Source organism: Mytilus trossulus, chromosome 13, assembly GCF_036588685.1.
Source record: "Mytilus trossulus isolate FHL-02 chromosome 13, PNRI_Mtr1.1.1.hap1, whole genome shotgun sequence".
Lineage (NCBI taxonomy): Eukaryota > Metazoa > Mollusca > Bivalvia > Mytilida > Mytilidae > Mytilus > Mytilus trossulus.
In genome coordinates this window covers 16,659,223-16,668,009 of record NC_086385.1, presented here as the reverse complement: position 1 = coordinate 16,668,009, position 8,787 = coordinate 16,659,223, and positions in this window count along the sequence as shown.

Genomic DNA, 8,787 nt, shown 5'->3' with positions numbered 1-8,787 from the left:
ATTGAAGTTGAAGAGTAGATTTTAACCACACGAAAAATAGCTGAGATGGGGAGAGCAGATTTTTACACAGAGAATTTAAAACACAACACAACACGGAAGTGCAACAAATACAAACAACAATGCAACATACATATCCGCATTTTGGTGTTGACATGAATATCAATTATATGGTCATTTTTATAAAGGAGTAGTTTCAGTAAGACCCCTTTTTGGCCTCAAAATATAGCAGTTTTACAAAATTGTTAAAATGTCAACTGTCCGTGATTTATTGGAAAACAGAATGCTTCTGATACATAAATATGGCTTTTTTTTACAATACAATGCACATATATCGAGTACTTTCATCATTAACTCATGCTAAATTACTGAAATCTTCACAATTTTTTGTTAAATTTTTGACGGTTTCCGTCTTAAATGAAAGTGGCCGCATTTGTGTTCATTCATAATATTGAAATGTAAGTTGTATTTGATGATAATACATAATATATATAAAGGTGGAGGATGAACACGGATGCGACCACTTTCATTTTTGACCAAAAATATCTGAAAAGTGACATTTTTTAGCATATTTGATAGATTTTCCAAATTTAAGCTTGAATCGGAGCGTTTTTAATGACTAAATCAGTAAAAATCTTTCACATAAACTATTTGAATTAACTGAAATAGACACTTAAGTGTTTAAAAAGTGTTCAAAATCTTTCGTCAGATGAACTTGAAATTAGAGGTCATAATCGGCCCTTACCGGACCTACTCCTTTCCTGTTACAAAACTTTGATTTTTTCGAAAAACTAAGGATTTTCTTATCCCATCAATAGATAACCTAAGCCGTATTTGGCACAACTTTCTAGAATTTTGGTCCTTTCAACTATGTACTTGTTTGGCTTTATAACTATTTTGATCAAAGCGTCACTGATGAGTCTTATGTAGACGAAACGCTTCTGGCGTATTAAATTATAATCCTGGTACCTTTAATAACTATAACCGAACTATTAGATTACACCTGCCATATTCCTGATTGGGTACAGGACATTTTAAGAAAAACTGGTGGGTTGAACCTAGTTTTGTGGCCAGCTAAACATCCTTGATTTATGTCAAAAGAGGGTTTTTAGTTATATTCGAATTTCCGTACATTATTATATTATGTTTATGAATATGCATTTAATTTGCCACTGAACGTTTCTCACCAAACCATAATCATTATTTATGTTTCTGTTCCCTTTAAACAATCTACATATTACTTTTTATCTTTCTTCTAAGTCCTAATATACCACTCACTACGATCCCTACATGTGGATCAGAATCTCCTTACCCTTCCGCGGCACCTAATATCACCAACCCCAGTTTTTGGTGGGGTTCGTGTCATGTTTCTTACTCTTTGTTTTTCTATTTTGTATGTTCAAGTTGTTGTCTATTTGGTTTTTTTTATAGCCATAGCGTTATCAGTATATGTTTTACTTGTGAGGTTGAATGTCCTTTTGGTATTTTTCGCCGCTCTTTTGATGACACTGACCATAAAAGGACACTGTATTATTCGATTTTTTTGTCTGGTGTTGTTTTGTGATGTTGTCTTAATCAAATTGAGAATGGAAATGGGGAATGTGTCAAAGAGACAACAACCCGACCAAATAAGAAACAACAGCAGAAGGTCACCAACAGGTCTTCAATGTAGCGAGAAACTCCCGCACCCGGAGGCGTCCTTCAGCTGGCCCCTAAACAAATATATACTAGTTCAGTGATAATGAACGCCATACTAATTTCCAAATTGTACACAAGAAACTAATATAAAAATAATACAAGACTAACAAAGGCCAGAGGCTCCTGACTTGGGACAGGCGCAAAAATGCGGCGGGGTTAAACATGTTTGTGAGATCTCAACCCTCCCCCTATACCTCTAACCAATGTAGAAAAATAAACGCATAACAATACGCACATTAAAATTCAGTTCAAGAGAAGTCCGAGTCTGATGTCAGAAGATGTAACCAAAGAAAATAAACAAAATGACAATAATACATAAATAACAACAGACTACTAGCAGTTAACTGACATGCCAGCTCCAGACTTCAATTAAACTGACTGAAAGATTATGATTTCATCATATGAACATCAGGCACAATCCTTCCCGTTAGGGGTTTAGTATCATACCATCATAACATATATGAGAAGAACATAACCCGTGTCATGCCAACAACTGTTTTTAGAATAAATGTCTTTAGTTCCGACGCAAAGACCTTATCAGTGACTCAATATTAACGCCAAAATATGCAATCTTTAATGACTTGACAACAGTATCGTAATTATATCCCTTCTTAATCAGTCTATTTAAAGTCTGTTTTGTAAGTTTCTGAGGTGAATACTGACACCTTTGTGCTTTATAAAGAATATTTCCATAAAAAATTGGATGTGAAATACCTGAACGTATAAAAAGACTGCATGTTGAGCTATATTTACGAATGATGTCTTTATACCGATGATAAAATTTAGTAAAAGTTTTAACTAGTTTGTGATATCGAAAACCCTGGTGTAATAATTTTTCAGTAATACATAAATTTCTCTCGTTAAAATCTAAAACATTGTTACAAACACGAGCGAATCGTATAAGTTGAGATATATAAACACCGTAAGATGGTGACAAGGGAACGTCACCATCTAAAAACGGATAATTAACGATAGGAAATGAAAAATCATCCCTTTTATCATAAATTTTAGTATTCAGCTTTCCGTTAGTGATATAGATATCAAGATCGAGGAAAGGGCAGTGGTCATTATTAGTATTAGCTTTATTTAAAGTAAGTTCAGCAGGATAAATTTCATTAATATACATACTGAAGTCGTCATTATTGAATGCCAAAATATCATCCAAATATCTAAAAGTATTATTAAATTTGTTTATCAGATGTTGTTTTGATGGGTCTTTGCTTATTTTTGTCGTAAATTGTAACTCATAACAATACAAAAAGAGGTCCGCAATAAGTGGTGCACAGTTAGTCCCCATTGGAATTCCGATAATCTGACGATATACGGAATCCCCAAAGCGAACAAAAATGTTATCTAGTAAAAATTCAAGGGCATATATAGTATCAAAGCATGTCCAATTAACATAGTTTTTTTGTTTATTGCTACTAAAAAATGACCTAAAAGAGTTTGAACATATATATTCACATTCTGATTTTTTGAATGCCCATTTAATTAGGTGTGTGAATTTTTTCTTAATGAGAACGTGAGGCAATGTGGTATACAGGGTAGAAAAATCAAAACTTTGAACAGATTCAAAATCACCAATATGAGCATGCAATTTATCAAGTACTTCCAACGAGTTCTTGACACTCCAAAAGTAATTTATTCCACTATTTTCGAAGGCCTTATTTAACCATTTATTATAAGGTTTTTAATTGTACCAAGTGTGCTGGTAAGAAGAATAGACAATTTAGTAGTTGAACAATGGCTTGAAGACGAAATAAATCTATATTTGTAAGGGGTTTTGTGTAGCTTCGGAAGCCAATACATAGTTGGGACTTTCATTGTATTTGGCTCTGCTTGTAAAGCTTTGGCTAAAAGTTTTTGTTTGTTACAGATTTCGTTTTCTGAAAATGGAGTCAGTTGGAATGTTGGTGAATTGGTGATTTCCTTTTTCAGAACCTCAATGTAAAATTTACGTCAAACAATAATAATGTTATTAGCAGCTTTATCGGCCGGGACAAAAACAAATTCCTTGGCTAGTTCTTTTAGTTTATGTTTGATACGAGAAATAGGTTTATTGTGGTTATTGTTAATAGTAAAATGTTCTTTAAAATGTTGAATACGTATATCAACTATCTTCATTACTGAATTAAAAAAAGAGTCCAAAGATTTTTTGTCAGCTTTTTCCCGTTTTATCCATTAAGTCTGAAATTACTTTGTTTTTAATTGTTATTCACACAATAACTTTTCTGAAGTATTACAGATTCAAAACGTTTTGTTTGTCAACACTTTTGGTTTCAAGGCTTATTCGACCGACTTACGCACTAACATCAGAACCAGATGATTATATAAACGACTCGGTGCACAGCTGAAAAATATTTGTCTCATGATTTCTAATCAAAACCATTGATTCTAAGGCATAATCGAAAATATTTTTTATTCGTAATGTGTTTGACTTTTGAACAGTGTCATACTACTTTAGCCTTTATTTTTCTTGTTTGACTTCATTTATAGGGCTTTCACACTGATATGATCGTCCCCTAAACAATCAGCCTCAACAACATATTTTTATTTTACCACAACTTTACGATAATCTTTTTAAATATAGAAGTTTAGTTTTAATACCATTTTTTTTTTAAATCCAACAAAAATAAAGGCTATAGAGTAGTATGCCCTGTTCAAAAGACATAAATCGATTGAGTGAAAACAAATCTGGGTTTCAAACTTAAACCGATGGTAACACATCAATCAAATTAAGAATGGAAGTATATATAAGAGGGAAAAAAGGAACAACAGACACCCAGAAGTGCAACAAAAACAAACGCCAACATATATATAACTAGAGGCTCTTAAGAGCCTGTGGAACTCACCTTGGTCTATGTGCATATTAAACAAAGATAACAGATGGATTCATGATAAAATTGTGTTTTGGTGATGTGTTTGTAGATCATACTTTACTGGTCATTCTTGCTACTTACAATTTTCTCTATCTGTAATGAGCTTGCCTCTTTAGTTACAGAAGAAAACATTTTGTAAAAACTTACCAAAATTTACCGAATTAATGAAAATTGTTAAACATTGACTACAAAGGGCAATAACTCCTTAAGAGGTCAACTGACCATTTTGGTCATCTGACTTATTTGTAGATTTTAATTTGCTGACCATTATTGCTGTTTACAGTTTATCTCTATCTATAATAGTATTCAAGATAATAACAAAAAACGGCTAAATTTCTTTAAAAATTACCAATTCGGGGGCAGCAACCCAACAACCAGTTGTCCAATTCATCTGAAAATATCAGGGCAGATAGATATTTACTAGATAAACAAGTTAACCCCTTGTAAGATTTGCGTTGAATGCTTTGGTTTCAGAGTTATAAGCCAAAATCTACATTTTACCCCCTATGTTCTATTTTTAGCCATGGCGCCCATCTTGGTTGGTTGGCCGGGTCACCGCACACATTTTTAAAACTAAATACCCTAATGATGATTGTGGCTAAGTTTGGTAAAATTTGGTTCAGTAGTTTCAGAGAAGAAGATTTTTCTACAACATAACAAAAATTTACGAAAAATTGGTAAAAAATGACTTTTAAGGGCAAATTACTCGTCACTATGAGCGTCACTGATGAGTCTTGTGTAGACGAAACGCGCGTCTGGCGTACAAAATTATAATCCTGGTACCTTAAGCTTTGATAACTAATTACTCCTTAAGGGGCCAACTGACCATTTTGATCATGTTGACTTATTTGTATATCTTACTTTGCTGTTTAATTTTTATCTCTATCTATAATAATTTTCAAGATAATAACCGAAAACGGACAAAATTTCATCAAAATCACCAATTCAGGGACAGCAACCCAACAACCCTTTGTCGGATTCATCTGAAAATTTCAGAGCAGATAGATATTGACTAAATAAACAAGTTAACCCCTTGTAAGATTTGCTTTGAATGCTTTGGTTTCAGAGTTATAATCCAAAATCTACATTTTATCCCTAAATTCTATTTTTAGCAATGGCGGCCATCTTCACTTTGGCACTTTTCAAACTAGATACGCCAATGATGATTGTGGCCAAGTTTGGTTAAATTTGGCCCAGTAGTTTCAGAGGAGAAGATTTTTTTGTAAAAGTTAACGACGACGGACGCCAAGTGATGAGAAAAGCTCACTTGGCCCTTTGGGCCAGGCGAGCTAAAAACGAGCTATTTAATAACAACTGCCACATTCCTGACTTGGTATAGGACATTTTAAGAAGAAAATAAACTAGCCAAACAGAAAGTATAACGAATAAAGAAACAATTTGGAGATGGGTTATGGTTGCCAATAAAACAAACAACTATCCATCAGACACCAAATATGTAGAAATCGGCAACTATAGGTCACCATATAAAGTGAGTTGGTCGAGTAGTCTAGAGCGCGATACATTTAGTGTCATAAAAGCGTGTGTTCAAATCTTGCTGAAGGAAGGTTCATTTTCTGTGCAAATTGTATTTTTTTCATATTTCGTTTGTATTTCCGTCTTTCACCATTGTATTGTCTCTAACTTTACTTGTGGTTTTTAAATTGACGTCTTGGTATAGCTTTTGGTTTTAAGTTAATGGGGCCATATTTAAAAAAAAAATCACACAGTGAGCAATAAGGGGCAAATCCAGCGATGTCAAAACAGGGTCCCATCCAAGGATAAAGGGGAGGTTCCAACCCTATTCTCCCATTCATTCAAATACATTGATCTTCCCTGGAACACCCCCTTTTGGATTCGCCACTAACTGGCAACTGAAATAAAAAATAGTCCTACTAGTACAGAATCCCCATCAGATATAAGCGAGTACCTATATCAAATCAAATAGGATAATCTTCCTAATTTTGATAAAATGTTCCAACATAAGTTTTAATATTATACATTCATTTGTCTTGACGCTTTATGGCGTTTATCTACAATATGAGTATTAATTTGAGGTGATAATCAGTCGTCACATCGCGGAGTGTGATTTTATTTTCACACTCAATTTCGTTCCCATCAAAATATAATTTAAAGTTCTCATTATGCTTTTTCTCCAATGGCCTGAGGGTCAGTATAATTGTCCGTAAGATCGTTTTTAATCAGGCTTAAATACTACACGTCTCAAATAGAACTAGTTGTGATATTACTATTTACACATCACATTAAAAAAAATGACGATGTAATGACTTCTAAAAAAATCCAATATTTTATATTGTAAATATAAAAAGAAGATGTGGTATGATTGCTTACGTGACAATTGTCCACAGACATAAACAACTATAGGTCACCGTACGGCCTTCAACAATATGCAAAGCCCAAACCGCACAGTCAGCCATAAAAGGCCCCGATATGACAATGTAAAACAATTCAAACGAGAAAACTAACGGCCTTATTTATATATAAAAAAAATGAACGAAAAACAAATATGTAACAAATAAACAAACGACAACCACTGAATTACAGGCTCCTGACTATGGACTGGAACATACATAAATAATGTTGCGGGGTTAAACATGTTAGCGGGACGCCGGTCAACCCTCCCCTAACCTGGGACAGTGGTATAACAGTACAACATAAGAACGAACTATAAAACCCAGTTGAAAAAGGCTTAACTCATCAGATGGACAAAAATACAAGTGGATATGGCCTGGTATTTATGGCGTCAAATTTATATAACAGTTTTCAGCATACTTAGAACTGAGTTTAGGTGTATATGGATTCAATATCACAATTCGTACAACGTTTGGTTACAGAACATTTTGAATCCTTGACTGTGACCGATGGTTTCCCCCCGGATTTAAGCTCTGAATACTCACACAATCATCGTAGTTTGACAAAATATTCAAAATGTGGTGATTTTGAAGCCTACAATACATTTTTATCATGCGCGATAACTCGTACTGGCTTACACTGAGTTAAATATTAGGTCATGGGAGAGCGTTGAACTTGATCGTCTTGTTCAACCCTGTATTAATGACGGTAGGTATTGTGTCCGGCTAGGATCGTGGTTTTTCGAGTAGTTTGGTCTAATTTTTTTCGAGTATAGTTCGGGCTTTTTCGAGCGATAAAGCATGTGATAAGTTCAATTAATTTACTAGTAACTGATATTTCGTAATTATAACAGTTTTTAACATTTTTTTACAGAACATTTGAAGGTATTCTATGCTTTAAATAACTTAGTGACTTTTTCTAGTTTAAACTGTATCAAAATATCAAAATTAATCTTTTTTTTCAATTTTTATGTAAATAATCTGTTTTGAGAGCGTTATACAACTACTGTCAAGTGTTCATTCAGAAATAACTTGATCCTTGACAAAACGGTGTCTAGAACATTATGCAGGGATCTCACATTCATTTTAATTTCATTTCATGCTACTTTTGATTTTACAGTTACTAATATTTCTTGTGGTGAACTCCGGAGATTAATGAAAGAAACCTATTAATAAAAAAAAAAAAAAAAAACCACACACACACACACACTCAATTAATCCATCCCATTTTTATTGCCATTAAACACCAAATTTGAATAAAATTTCAGATAAAATCAACAATGAAATGCAGAGTTAAGGTTTAAAGAGAGATAACTCGATTATGTTTCCATCTTAATGGCAATCCATAAAAGGAACTAACGGTTTCGGGGTTGGGTGGGTAGATAAAGAAATTTAACGAAAGATAGAGTTATGTTACTTGGCGAAAAAAGTAATAAAGTGGCAAAAAATATATTGTTTTAGCGAAAGAGGTGGCGAAATAATAAGTGTCTAAGGGGAAACCCAATTTAGAACCATATATAAGTTATATCTTCTCATATATGGTATGATGGTATGATATTTAACCCCTAACGAGAAGGGCTGTGCCTGATATTCATATGATGAAGACATAATCTTTCAATCAGTTTAATTGAAGTCTGGAGCCGGCAAGTCAGTTATCTGCTAGTAATCTGTTGCTATTTATGTATTATTGTCATTTTGTTTATTTTCTTTGGTTACTTCGTCTGACATCAGACTCGGACTTCTCTTGAACTGAATTTTAATGTGCGTATTGTCATAGGCGTTTACTTTTCTACATTGGCTAGAGGTATAGGGGAGGATCAGTGAGAATCATAAATATGTTTAAC